Source organism: Python bivittatus, unplaced genomic scaffold, assembly GCF_059951505.1.
Source record: "Python bivittatus isolate LINGU-HERP-01145 unplaced genomic scaffold, Pbiv_v1 ctg000480_np1212, whole genome shotgun sequence".
Classification (NCBI taxonomy): domain Eukaryota; kingdom Metazoa; phylum Chordata; class Lepidosauria; order Squamata; family Pythonidae; genus Python; species Python bivittatus.
Window position 1 is genome coordinate 64643262 of NW_028277075.1, and position 15461 is coordinate 64658722.

A 15461-nucleotide genomic window follows, 5' to 3' on the forward strand; every position below is an offset into this window, starting at 1 on the left:
GGGCGTCGTGCAGATCCCTCGCTCGGCTCAAGGACGGGCGGAGGAGCGCCCGCAATTGTTCCGCCGATCCATTCCGTTCGTGATTTGCGAGCGCGGCGGGGTTGGTTGCAGCCCCTTCCTGCCCGTTGCAGCGCGTAACTTGCAAGCCGGCGGGGCTCACCCACCCACCCACATTTCTCGCTTGCGTCCTTCCCTCCTGCAGACTCGCAGAATGAAGCAGCCGGATGAAGCGCTGGCGCCTACGCGAACTCCCCTCTTAATCCAGAACGGCGTGAGGAAGGGCGGCTTCTCTCGGCGCTCCACCGGAGAGATCCCCTCCTCCCCCCTATCTGTTGCATCATGCCCCTCCTGGCCCGGGAGGCCGGCAGGGTCCCTGTCCTTACGGCATTCTGACTTCCTTTCAGCAAAAATGCGGCTTCCTTGGAGAAACGGGAAAGTTTGAATGAGGCTCGGCGTTGTCCCCAAGCTGTGGGGAGCTGGGAGTTTTCTCTCTCCTTGGTATTTCCATAATATCCTCCCAAGAATACTATGACAGTGATGCTCTTCCTCCAGTCTTCTCCCAGCTGGTGACCTCCTGCTAAGTTGGTCTGCCACTTCATCAAAGGGGAGAGTAAGAGTTGAACTGTAGTTCGCAGCATATTTGGGTGGCTGCCCCCCATAGCAACTTGTATTTGGGGTTGTGATTGGTTGTTGTTGTTTTTTAATGCTTTTGTTTGGGAGACATGGGCAGAAAGGAGTATCAGAAAAGACTTGACAGTAAAGGAGGAGGAGGAGGAGGTGCAGTAAACATGGAGGCTGAAGAGAGTAGTGGGTATAAAAACCTTGCCAATTTCTGCTGCTTCATCCTGCAGTGTTTGAAAGTCTGATTTTAGTGTTTACTCAGCACTATATCCAAAGTTCAGTGGGGCTTACTGCCAAGGTATCATGTAGGTTGGGAGCCTAAGCTGTCCTCTGACCTTTCAGATGTGGCTTCTTAGTTATCTACCCACATTCTAAAATGTGTTATTTTTCTTTTTCAGTGTGACTCTTGTTTCTTGTGTTTAACATTTGAGGGGTGGAGTATAGTTTAAATATGCATTCACAAATCTCGAAGCCTGTAGGGATGAAAAAAGGTAACAGAATTTAAGCCCATTGAAAAATTGGATTATTCCCTGCCAGACATCACTTTTTTGTAAATAAAAACACCTGTAGACACTATACTACAGAATTCAGGATATTTGAAGCTGCCGGGTGACACCTTTAAGAGAGAGCACATTTTAAAACAAGACAAGACCCTGGTGCTTTCTGTAGGGAGCTTTGCAAAAACTGACCAGGTAAAATGTGTTTACGATATGTCCTTCTTACAGAAGCAATCTGTCCTTTAATCTTCTTCCCAAGTTCCCTTTGATGCAGCTTCCTCCATCCTGGAAGACAATGTACCACATTCTTATACCACAGTCTCTTCTCACATTAATGGGGAAGCTGCAGTCTTGCCTGGTGTGATCAAATAGCTTGCAGATTCATGTTACGTTTTAGTATTAGAAATAGAGTGAGATACAGGCACTACATAGCACATAGTTAGTGAGGGGGTGACTTTAGCAAATGTGCTCATATGCATTTAGACTGAGTATTCCCTTAGCTTTCTTTCCATTTAGCTTTCTTTTGGAGGACAGACTTGGATATTGTAACCACTGATCACATTATTGGTATAAAAAGGATGTGAGTTAGGAGCACCATATATTAGGGCTATGGTTGGGAACTTGTGAAGTTAGAGTCTAGTACACCTGAAGGATGCAAGATTGGAGAATGGTTGTTGTAAGATTGTCTTTGGCAAGCTGAACTTCAGTGTTCAATCTATAGACTATTCAGATCTTAATAGTGCATTGTGGCCTCAACAGATAGCAAGGTCTGGCTGACCTTCACAGATCAATCCTTGGTTTCTACCTGAATGAGGGCATCCGGGAAAGTCCAGAGTTACAGGCTTGACAGAGAAATTGAAAAAAATATCTCAGAAGAAGTCAGTGGCAAACTACTTCTGTACTGTTGCCAAGAAATCTGCATCAGTATGTCCATGTAAGGCACTCTCCGTTGAGCTCAATTCAAAGGCACCATGCTTTTTAGCCCATCTTGAAGATAGGGCATCTTGGAGTCCTTTGTATACAATCAGCACATATTTTTGTTTTATTTGGGATCTTTTGTAATTTGCTGGATTCCTAACTAATACATGTACTTAGCCACCAGGTCAAGTTGGGCATTTTGGACCTCTGCACTTTCTGTTCCCTTTTATTGGTGTTGTCTGTTCAGATGTACAGCCCCACAGTAATCTGTTCTTTGCTTATTGTGACATCTACTCATTTAGGATCTAGCACAAAATGATGGCAGCCAAACGTATGGCTGCTGTGCGGCTGTGAGATAGTGGTGGATTTGTAAAAGAGGGCTGGGTGAGTACTCTTAGGTAATACTCTTTGAATAAGGCTTATTCAAGGTTATCTTACATCCTTGCCCTAGGCACCTCATGGAAATGAAGTGATGAATTATACATAAAGTGGCTGAATTATACATAAAATTTGTCTCAGTGAACAATCAGATAATAACTTGTTTTTTCTAGCTTTATGCTTTTCCTTTCCAGTTTATTTTGGTGGCTAAGCAAAGCACACAGCAAGTTCCTAGCAGCATTGTTCAAAAAGGGAAAATAATTAATGACATCTGCCACACACGGCATTTGGGAATACTCACCCCCAAAAGAAAACAAACAAAAAAATCCGTATTCTTTAGTCTTTCCAGCAACCCAGTGAGCTAAGTTAGACTGCAGTGATGATCCAACATCTTTGATCGAACTAATAGAGATTTCAAATCAGGTGTTTCTACTTCATCTCCAGCACTAGCTGTAATACCACATTGGCCCATATTCTTAGTTTTGAGGTTCGTCTTTGGGCGGTTGAACCCTATCATTATTATTATGTCCAGATTTCAAACTGAGTATTTGCTTCTCCTTCTGTGGTTGCTTCTTGACTGTAATCCACCTGTCAACCAATGAAAGAATCACCTGCTGAATTTTTGCCTGAAATTGCAGTTGATAGTGTATGAAACTTAGAGGACCTGCATGCTGAAACGTGTAAATAGAATTATTGATGTGACCCAATGAATGAAGGAATTGGATTTCAGAATGTGCCCAGGCATATGATTTGTCACAGCATGTTTGTTAGCCTATTGCTGTCCTGTAGTTACACTTTCTTACCAGTAAAATGGAAATTACAACATTTTGTCTCAGAGTTGTTGAGAAAGCCAAATATACAAGAATGTAATAAATTTCCTAGGCAACTACATAGACATGAGATTCTTTTTAAAATGTTAGGACAGGCCCCAGACATACATATAAAGCAAAGACATACGTACACAGCATGATTCTAAAGAGTACGTTATAGTATTTAATGTTTGATAGGATAGTTGTTAATTTACTGACTTAGACTGGATTCATTGTCGTCTTTGTTTGACATTTTGGAAAGCGAGCTTCGCATTTGTGCGTTGAATTGATTTTCTATTTTGAGGTGTTGTGCTTGCTACAGGAAAAATAGGTTTTCTAAACCTTTGAAAGTCAGATAAACATAATGCAGAAGTAATGTTTTAGGTATATCATATGTTCTGCCTAAATCATGAAAGTTTATGCTGTATACTCTGGTTTTGCTGAGTGTTGCACAATGTTTCATTTTCAAGGAGGCCAAGCAGAAGGAGAATATTTGAGCAGAAAAGGAAAACTAAGAACTAAGAAAACAAAACACAGTTGCAGAAAACAAATTAAGTTTGCTACCGTGCATACTTTGTATGGCAGAACTAGCACGTATTTATTAAAAATCAAATAAAAGGCACATAGTAATAATAGAAAAAGCCTACAAGGAAAAATCATATTAAAACACATTTGTTGGGTGCTAGTGTTAACTGCAGCATATGACTAGGTTCACATGGCATGTTAAGCCATGGCTTGCTTAACCATGATTTCTTTATTAAACTACCATTGGTTGAGTTTCAACAACACAGCAGTCAATGCCAAAACAAGCTATATTGCAATTTGACGGGATATGTGCATCCTGAGAATGGCAAACTGAAGTCCTGAGAGAATAGAAAGGCATTTCATAGGATTTTAGATTGGGGAATCTGAATAAAAAACTAGTTGAGCAGGAGGAGGGCTAGGTTTAAAGTTTGGGCCTGTGCTTCGTTGTCTGTGTTCTTTATGTTTCTAAGGGGAATTTTATGAGAAAGTTTCTGTATTGCACCATCACATGACTTCAGAAATAATATGGCCTGTTCTCTCACTTCAGATTTATACCCTCTGATTCATTTGCATGCGTAGAATCTCCCCTTTGGATTATATTCCATTTAACCAGATACAGAGTTTCCAAATAATTAAACAAAAATAAGAAATGAAGCAAGCAGCTAAACCTCTTAAGCAAACTGTAGGTAGGTATGCTGAGGGAGTGTAGATGGTTCTGAGGGATGCTGAGCAGCTGCAATAAATATGCTTTACCATCATACCACTTTTTTTTTTCCAATGAAAATGCTGACTCTTAGATCTCTAGTTTTTAGTGCTTCCTTTTTATGTTGCACTGTTAAGAACTGCTGTTTGAGAAGGAGGAAATACTTTAGGCAGCTTGACTTGTTTTGGTCCTAGCATTTTGCTTCAGTTTTACGTATCACAGGAAGTGCCGTTTCAGAGGTACATACGGGTAGACCAACCGAGGCATTTATTGTCGTGAAACCTTGGTTTTGTAGTCTTAACACTTGAATCCCTCTGCTGCTTAGTCTTAGAAACTGATCTCCATCTCCACTGTGAGCAAAGGACTCTGTATTTGTACAAATTGATGAACGTGGTTTTATCTGAGAGTTACCCCGGAAGCCAGTACACTATAATGATGCATCAGGAATGGCTATATGAGAATCAGATTTATTTACGGACTTGTACAGCCATCCATATTACAAACCACAGCCCTGGGTGGCTCACAGAAAAATAAAAACAGTAAAAAACAAACAACCACAATAAAAACTCCTGACCCCCTGGAACAATACTCTCCCACACATGAGCGTACCACCTTGTTGGGCTCAAGCCTCATCCTACCCTAACGCTTGTGGGAAGAGCCAGCTCTTCAAGGCCTGATGAGGATAGAAACAATACGAGAGGATGGAGATGGTGTCAGACGAAAGGGTGAAGGATGAACTGCTTAATTCCTATTTTGTACCTGTTTTTTTCACAAAAAGGAAAAAGTGGTCCAGCTTCTCAAAAGGTGCACCATGGGGACAGAGGAGAAAGGCAGGTCAAAATAGGCAAGGAGATGATGAGAGAATAGTTAGCTGCTCTGAATGAGTTCAGATCACCCAGCCAGGTGAATTACATCCTAGGGTACTGAAGGAACTGGTGGATGTGATCTCAGAATCACTAACTTTAGTATTTGGGAACTGTTAACATACAGTAAACAGTAAAGCCGGAGACAAAAGAAACTCAGAAAATCTAGGCCGTGATATTCACCTAAAAGCAGTCATTCGGATAGAATCGTTTGGGATGCTAATACAGTCATGTTTATATATTTTGATTAACAAATATAGTGCAGTGTACCAAGAGAAGTGAATATGTGTAGCTCAGGGCTGAACTGTGGAGTCCTTGGGGTTCTCTGAGCTTGGTTCTTTTCTTGCAAACATTTCATTACCTGGCTAGGTTACATGAAACGTTTGCAAGAAAAGAACCAAGCTCAGAGAACCCCAAGGACTCCACAGTGCAATGTAAAACAAACCAATCCTTAGTCTGTTCAAACCACAGAGGTAGATAAAATAATGAGGTTCAGCTGTGAGAACTTCAGTGTTCTGGATTAGTGAAGTAAGGAAGAAATAAAAACACCTTTAAGGGCAAAATGTGAATTAACAATTGTCAGGTGATCTATCAACTAACAATGAATGGAGTTGGTATTTTAAAGTATCTCATTAATAGCATGATATTCTCTTTGCAACCCTACTTTGAAGGCTGTTTCCTCTTTTATGCAAGAAAGAAGGAGATGATCTGTCCAGTTCCATCATCTGCAAAAGTTGCATCGTTACTACAAAAAAATCTCCCTACTATTCAAGGTCACAAGAGAGAGGATTTTCACCTGTCTTCCCACTAGTAAAGTGTACTATTCCAGAAGTTGTGCTCAACCCCTGTTCTTTCTGCTTTCAGAAAAGGAATCAAGACTTCTTTCTTGTATCAAACTCTCTATATGAGTTAGTAAATAGTAGCTTTTAACTGCCTATATCACATTGTAGCTTTTTAAAATTTGTTATTTGTTTATGTAAAGGGTTGGTTTGTTTATCAAATTTGCATGCCACCCAACTGCCAATAATGGATGGTGTACAAGGATTAAAATATGAATCATAGCATACAACCTGCAGCACCCAAAAATAAAATAACCACCCCAGTCACAAAAACATATCAGTGGCAGCAGAGTTCACTTAACCTCCTGACCCCAATGCCTGGGAAACAGCCAGGTCTTCAGCACCTTATGAAAGGCTAACAGAGTTGGGACTATCCAGATCACCTCTCTTTTAATTGTTGGCTGTCTTCTGCCTTGAGTGTTCTCTTGGTAGAAAGGTGGATATAAAAGGAATATCCACAACAGTGGTAGTGATTTAAATTATTCAGTTGGTACCCTGCCTTTCTGCCCAGTGTTGTCTTAAATCATAAACATGTGGCACCCCCATAGTAATGCAGCATAATTAAAGTATACAATTTCCCCCAAGTAGTCCATTTCTCTTTTTACATTGTGATGGATGTGAGAATCTCAGTTTGATATAACTCAAAACTCTACTCCAGAACCATTGAAGTGCCAACAATGAGCCTACCATTCTAAATCTTCTTTTTTCTCTTTGAAAAGGTAAAGACCCTTGAGTTTGATTTCTGACAGCAGCATCCATGTAGTTCTCTTGTTGGTATTATGGAAAGTAGCTTGCTACTGTTTTCTTCCAAGGTATTATTTTATTTTTCAGTCCAGCTAATAGCCCTGGAATTCTCAGGTAGTTTCCCATCAAAATACTAACCAGGGCCGACCTTACTTAGCTTTAAGATCAGCCAGGGTCAGTTAGATGCTGTTCTGATGAGGTTTACTTCTCTTATCAAATAATCATGTTAGGATTTCAGGATAGAATCAGCTGAGAACATGGTGAATTCATGGTGAGTTTAAAATGTCTGGTTAATTTAATATTTGTGGGCATTCTTTCTTTGTACCAGCTTTGGCCTGCCATTTCCCCCCCCCCCCCGATTGATTATGTGTCATTAAGTCTGTGTCAACTCATAGTGACCACATAGATAGATTTTCTCTATGATGATCTGTCGCTAACCTAGTCTTTCAGGTGTTCCAACAGTGGGCCTATCACTGCTGCAGTTGACTCCATCCACCTTGCTGCTGGCCATCCTCTTCTTCTCTTTCCTTCCAACTTTTCCAGCTTTGGCCCACCAGTTGGCTTGTTAAAATGTTGTGCCCCAGTTATCCAGGAAGAAAAGAAGAGGAGAACCTCTCTCCCCAGTCACCATTGTCCTGTTGGGAGAATAGTAGAAAGCCAGCAAGGCGTTTAGGAGTGTGGTTGTAAGCTAATTGGGAGTGGCTTAGGGCAAGAAGAATGACATGTTCTTTTGTCTTTGAGTAGGTGTGTATGTGAGAGAGAAAGCATGTATGTGTGTTTAGTAGTGGTAGTGCAGAGAGAGGGATACTGAAGGTATATGAGAGAGTTTGTTATGTTGCAGTTAATGGATCTTATAAACTGGGAGTATGGGATGAAAAAATGTTGGATGTTGAGAATATAGAATGAGAGTTTGGAAAAACATCTTTAAAAAGGGTAAGAATGGTGCTTTCAAAGAACCATTTGTGTTTTGGAATTCAGATACCATCTCTATCTTATGTGCCAATTCTTGGGCAACTTACTGGTTTTACAGCTTCCTTTGAGACTACTGCATCCTTCACAAAAGCTGGTTTGGATAGCATCTGTATCAGCTTGTCCAAATTGCCCATTGATTCAAAAAGGTTCAAGACAAAGATGGTTGCACAGTACATCCGGAGATTCGTGCATATGGTACATGGATTGGATTGAGCTGCAGGATCATGTATTTTCTTTCCTCTGCAATGCAGTTTTGCTCTGTTCAGCCCCTTCTGCTCCGTAAATGCTTTAGTCATATACAAACAGACTGAACCATGATCGAAATATAGAGCTCTGAAATGTTGTATACGGAAGCCATGCTAATTCTGTTCTTTAGGCAGATTTTTCAAAGGAAATTGTAATAATCTCAAAGAGGTATTTGTATGTGACATATGTCAACACAGCAGCTAGAACTATCTTACATTCTTTGCAACAGCATGTTTGGGGGAGGCAGCGGGTTATTCTCGCCAAAAGAAAGAATATAGACTTTTATGTATAGAATGAAAGGGATTAATAACTCATATATTTCTTATTTCACAGAAATAAGAACTAGACTCTTGAAACTAGACTCTTCCTGGCCCCTTATATTTCTCTCCCCTGCAATGATGAATACATTTTTAATGTGCATTCTTGATACTCCTCTACTATATATGTGTCTTTCAGTATGTGATGCTCATGCCATGCTGCTGAAAAAGTAACAGACCTTATTCAAGCTCTTGCCCCACAAATAAGTCTTCAAAACAATCTCCCCTCACTTTATGCTTTGTGGATGTCTTAGCTTACAAGTCCCATCATTCCCAGGTAGCATGACCATTGGCTGTGTTGGCTAGGGCAGTGTGGTTTGCCGTCTGCCAAGCCCAATATAACTGAGTAAGATCAAGAGAGCAAGAATTACCTGGGCTTTAGGAAGGTATCTGTAATGCAAATCTGGGGTAAATACAGAATCTTGGAATTGTAAAAGAAATTTCACACCCTCAGTTATAGTGAGTTTATTAAGGTAAAGTCTCATAATTTGAAATTTTTTTTTCAGGTTTCTTGCCACGTGGGCTGAGTTGGTGTTAATGAGATAAGCTGCCAGCTGACTCATCTGCTGTCTCTTGATGGCTTATGTCTATTCTCCCTTCCATTCCTTTCCCAGTGTCCCCACAATCTCTCCCATTGTCCAGGACCTATGGAGGGCAGCAGATCCGGAAGGGCTGTTTCAGCATGCCTAGTGTTGTAGCTCAGCATGATTCTTCTCTAGTAGACTTCCCAAAGTATCCCATTTCTATGAAATAAGTTTACATGTTGTCATCCTAAAGTTGAGAAGATAAAACATATTGCTGGGAATAATAGATGCTGTTTAGAACCTGGGAACTAAGACCAGAGCTAGAAATGACTCTGAAAGAGTTCATGGGAGGTAGGTTTATGGCCACCTCTGTTTTCCTGCTTCTAAGCAAGCTCCTATCTCTACTGATTATGCTTTTAAATATTATATATAACCACAGTTCATGTTTCAGGGAGCTCTAAAGACAAGCTCCTATAGGCCAAGAACTAGGTTTAAAATGTTTTATAGTGGAAAAAAAGAAAAGCCCTCCTCCTTTTTTTTCCCAGAGAAGAGCATGACTTTCACAAACTGTTTCACAGATGGACTGGATTTTGTCATGGGAAGCTGGGACTGTTGCGCTTTCAATAAGCTTGCATATGACAGTTTGCTTGTATGTGGCTGTCTTGGAACATGAAGCTTCCTGGGTTTCAGTGCAGGTTGAAGAGATTTGTGCAATTTTTCTGTTTCCATGGCAGGACAAATGCAGATGTACTGGTTTTTGTAGGTTGATCATGATTATCGATAAAATGGGGGCAGATGGAGTAATACAGCAAACGTACATTTGCAGGCAAAACCATTTACTTTGATAGACATTTAGCTGAACCAACACATATCTGTTATGAAGGGGAGCCTTAAGGCTCTGACAAAGATTACTGTTTGGCCAGAAGGAGGGGGAAGAGAGACGAGAGGGAGTTGGCCAATACAATCCCGCTTTTTCCATTCTCATTCATTGGAATTCTGTGCCGTAAGCCAGTGGAATAGAAATGCGGAGGTGCTCTCCTTTGCATGATGGAAGGACTGAAAATGGAAGCCGATTATCTTTCTCTCATTGCTCAGTTCTGCATGTTTAGCAGACTAGGAAGCCAGAGTTATGAATGCTAATACTTTTATATAAGGTAACTGACTCTTGCAGGTCTGAATGTACTTCCCCCCCCCCCACTTTCCCTTAATCTTCATGAGAACTAGGAAGAGTCGTGTCTGAGACACTTTCTCAAATTACATTTCTGCCCAGGACTCAGATTTTGTTTATCTGACTATTGCTTTGGTTGCGATTCTTCCTCCTGTTCCTCAAGGTTATTCCTACTTCCCATTACAATAGCTTGGGAAGAGCTGAAATGTATCCAGGCAAGCACAAGGTCCCATCTTTTCCCTAGTGTTGTTCAACATTGATGTGAAAGTACTGGGGGAGATCATTTGGAGCTTTGGACTTGGGTACTACCAGTATGCTGATGATTCCCTACTCTATTGCTCTTTACCATCCAATTCCAATGAAATAGTAAATACCCTTGAATTAAATTTAATAATGCAATAATGAACCCACACATGACATTCTAGCAGTCTCTCCACAATTGCTGAATTTGCACACCATACTAAATTATGGCTTACAAATTGCAGTGGCTGGATTTGCACAAAGCCAAACCTGTCACATTAAGGCTTAGCCAAGGCAGCATCATATGTCCCTTTGAAAGGTCTCCAAATAAAGTCATTTAGTTATGTACATATAACAGTAGTACCCAACTATATTTAAGGGGAGAGAGAAAAATATATTAAAGTAAAATCTCCTTCAAGCTGGGCTTGACTCCTGCTGACCTCATGGACGTGTCCCTGTAGTGTTCTTGGCAAATAAAATTCAGAAGTGATTCAATTCTGCTTAATGTTTGAGATCAGCCAAATCAGCTACTTCACCACCTAGTTGGACAAAATCTGATTCTGCAGAAGCATTTTTAAGGACATCTCAAGGACACCTGGAATGTCATGTATATGAATCCTGGCTTGTTTCAAGAAAAGACAGAAGGGAGCTTTTCAGAATTATGTATCCTTTTTACATGTTGCATTGAGGGGAAATGTTATCACATACAGATCTAACAGCCTCTATTTGGCATCCTGCAGGTAAACCCAAATCTTCAGATTGAACAATTTCAAACCATTAGCTTTCTACTATAGAAAGTTTAAAGCAGTGTTTCTCAACCTTGGCTACATGCTGGCTGGGGAATTCGGGGAGTTGAAGTCCACATGTCTTAAAGTTGCCAAGGTTGAGAGACACTGCTTTAAAGTATAAGAGGAAATAAAATGGCCCTTTTTCATCACAGGGTAATTTTATTTATGTTTTTCCAATTAAATAACCATCGATCAGAGGTGGAAATTTAAGTGGTATTTTAATTAAAGAAGTCCAATTTGCATTTTGTGATGTGAACTGAAACCTTCAGTAGGTGGAGGTCAAGGACTGAAACAGAGCAAACATATACATCCATTTAGTGCTATTTATGTGACAGCAAAAAAGAGACTTCAACAAGCCAGCACAATGATAGATGCCTAACCTTGCGATGTACATCTTGAGCCTCCTGTCAATCAGCTATTCTTCTATGTGCCTCGTATCCACTCTTATTTTAGGAGCAGAAAACCAAAAAGCTTAAAACCCATACAATTTTTAAAAGCTCACTGAGATACCTAACTGCTACCTAGCTCCTGTGAGAGGAAGAGATTTTAAATAATTGATATGAAATTCTTCTAAAAGTTAGTGGCTTGCTTCTATAGGAATAGGCTCACTTTTCTCTTTCATGGAGCATTTCATTGGGCAGAACAGAAAATGGCTTATTTTCATTTCTCATGACCTGGGGCTGCTAATAAGCTGAGCCTTGCTGAAACTCAGTTTCCCTCAGTGTGAAAAACACAGAGGCGGGGTCACTCACCATCATCAGTTTTGCTTGAGTAAGTTGCCACAGAGCAAAAACTCCCTCATTCACAAGGGATAGGCCTTTGCAGTTATAGGAATTAATCTTTACACGTTTAAATGCTGAACACCAGTCACTTTCATCTATCACTGGTGGCACTTTAGTTATGAAAGTAATCTTCCTTCTGTTTTCTTATTCATTAATTAGACTTGATTATAGCTCCTGGTAGCAACTGAGAATATTTGGATAGAAGTGGTGTTCCTTTGGCTTCTAGAGTATTCAGGATGAAAGACATAGAAGATTCTGAAGGTCCCCTGAGCAGTGTTTGCAAATGGGTTGCCTAACTCAGAGTTGTGGGAGAACATGTAGCAACATATCAGCCCCTCACCCCACTCCATTAGTCTTTATTTGCTATTCATGGAACAGAATAGAGTCAACACATCCACTGAGGCAGAAGCTCTCACCTAAAGAAAGCAAGCTTATGGCTGAGCATCTGTCAAACAGGAAATGGAGGATGCTTGATAATTGGCATTCACACCTGTGAGATGAATTGCAGTTTATTGTCCCCAGGAGAGGGAGAATACCTAGGCAAATTTGCCTGGCCGCTTCTAGGTTTCTACCATCATTAGGAAAATCTCTTTTGGGCTTTCATGGAGCGTTGCTTCCAGAATGCCAACAGGATGTATTGGAGGCTGAAGAGAGGTCACTGCAACTCAGGAGCAGGAAAAAAAGGGACTAGTGTGGCACTATTTTATATGCTTGTTTTACTTGGTGTTCATATCCCATCTCAAGCGGGTAAACAGTAGTGCCAAGAATGGGCAAGCATACTCTTGACAAAAAATTATGATTAAATAAACCAAGTTTTCTTTCCCCTGCTACTTAGAGTTTGGCTGTGGCCCCATCAAAATGCATGACTTGTATCTTCTTGAGTTTACACAATTCACCGTAGATGGAGATGCTACTCTCAGGCTAGAGGTGCGAGTCATTGTAAAATGTATGTGCAGATTTACTTATTGGATTTAAAAGGCTGCCCAACTCCATAAGACTCTGGGTGGCATACAGCAGTAAATGCAACTGTAAAACAGTAAGAGATGCAAACCATGTATGTCTAAAAAGTGCAATTCCTCAAAGAGTTAAAATTCTATAGGGGCTCAGCACTCATCCTAACCCAAGACCTGGGGGAACAGCCAGGTCTTCAGAGACTTCTTGAATATTATCAGGGTAGGAGCCATGAGAATCTCTGGGGGATGCTGCTCCAGAAGTTTATTATAGGAGCTTTGTGGCGGGGGGAGGGGGCTTTGAGTCAGTGTTGACTCCTGGTGATTGCCTGGACTAGCAGTTTTCTTGGCAAGTTTTATTTGGAAGTGGTTTGCCATTCCTGGGGCTGAGAGAGTGACTGGCCCAAGGCTGCCTAGCTGGCTTCATGCCTAAGGTGGGACTAGAACTCACCATCTCCTGGTTTCTAGCCTGGTGTCTTAACCGCTACCCTGAACTAGCTCTCTCAGTATAGGAGCTAGACCCTGCCAATAGAGTTGAAGAAATGTCAGACCTATGAGCCAGCTAGGATACTAGCTGCTAAATTTCTGCAATGGCAAGAAACAAGGTTGATCTGAGCATGTATTTTGGAACTTTTTATGTATGCTTTCTACTCACTTTTTTTTTCTTCAAGGGTGACAAGAAATGTCTCCTGCAAGGAATAGTTTTTCTTAGCATGATGGATATATATTTCCAAATCTGAAAAATATAGAAGAAACATCACTTAAGATTTGGTATAGCATGCTGGGTCTTTTTTTTTTTTTTGGCAATTTCTCCAAAGCTTGAGAAGAGATTCACTTGATAACACGTTGTCCCAGGAAACAATTCTCTGAGGCTGCTAGAAAATGTTACTGCCAATCCTGAGGATATTTTTCCTAAGCAGAGCTTGAAATCTCTCTTTTTCCAGTGAAACAGCCAACTTTGAGAAAGATCTGTATGTTGCTATTCACTAATAGGGAATGAATAGGACTTTTGAAATCCACAGGAGGCTGCCGTGGCTTTGCTGTATAGTATTCCCACTAAGTAATGAACAGAAACATGTTGATCTATTTCTCCTCACCCTAGTTTCTTTGCAAGGTTTTTTTGCAGTTGCTTTTAAGGTTGTTTAATTAATGTTTGTGTTAAAACACAGACCATGCCTGTATCCCTTTTGCCCACAGAATAAGGTGTTTTGTCTATTTTTAAAAAACTATTTTAAAAATGTATCTGAATAAATGGTGACACACAGACACTTGCTGTTCTTCGGTCCATGTGTTAAACCAGTATCAAATTCGCAGATGCAGGGCTGAATCAAGATGCTTCACTGCTTGAAGCAGAGCCCAGATTCATCTCTTAACCAACATTTTAATCATTCTTGTTTTCACCGGTCAGACATTAATTCCTGTTTATTTATCTCTTCGCTGTACCTGCGCTATTGCCTCAAGCAATAGCCCTTATTCTGCCAAATGAGCCAACCTAATTTGTTGCTAGCTTAACTCTTGGGTATCTCATCAGTTTATTAATAATTTGTGATTATTAATAAATAGCTAAGAGATGTTTCTATTTGTAACTAGTCTTATGAGCCCTCCTTTTCTGAGAAAGCTGGCTGCTTTCATATTTGGCCAGGTGAAAAATGCTATGTAAGTCAAAAATGTGCATACAGATACCTTTTAAGTTAAGCCCCTTTGTTCCCTTTAACTGGAAATTGATGGCTACATTGCTTCTAATTGTATATTTGAGTATTTCTTTAAAAAAAAAACCACAGTAACATGCTACAGGCTGGGCAAGAAAGGAACATGCTTCCTGATAAATGTTTTGTCCATGCAAGACTTTTTAAACACTCAACACATAAAAGAATTCAGCCCTGACTTTTCCCATCTATAGTCTCAAGTGATGCAGTCTGACAAAACTGGCAACATGATGAGGATCTCTGTGTTGGGTATTTTAGTTCCCAGTCTTAGTGGGTATGGAAATTTACCAAGTCTAGTGGTTGCTCTTTCTGATTACGTATAAAAATTAATCAGCATCTGCACACGTATCTAATAATGATATGAGAAAGAATGTTGTTTATAGTGTATGCAAGACGTCTCTGTTTCTGTTCTGATTTAGCTATGGCTGCGGAAAATCTGATGTACATGCAGAGCACCCATGGAACTACTTTTTGGATTGAGGGATTTATTATCGTGTTGTGCTGACCGTTGCTTTGAGACTGCTTGCCTCCTGAATGCCTTGTGCATCCAAGTAACTGCTTGGATTTTGGCAGCTCTCTTGCAGAATAATGGGAAGGAAAACAGTTCAGGTTTCTCAGTCATCTGGTTTCATCTCATTTGCTCTGGGGAGAGCAGATGTGTGAAATTCCCAAGATAGCTGGTGAGGGCCTTCATTGGACAATCCCACAATTGGATGAGTGGTTGGCAGGTCTCTGACTCTAAACTTCTGTGTTAAAACTGTAACCTGTCCTTGCCCCCAACCATGACAAGATTTTGCAATGCAAAGTACAAATCCTTTGTTCTTGGTGTATCAGCACCTTCTGACCTCATGATTTCAAGTTTCTCTTATAA

General features: G+C 40.5%; 1 protein-coding gene across 2 annotated transcripts in view; it reads left to right on the plus strand.

Moving 5' to 3' along the window:
• SLC25A22 (solute carrier family 25 member 22) overlaps window positions 1–15461 on the plus strand; it is a 73971-nt gene that overhangs the window by 279 nt on the left and 58231 nt on the right. The gene's annotated exons all lie outside the window — the stretch shown is intronic.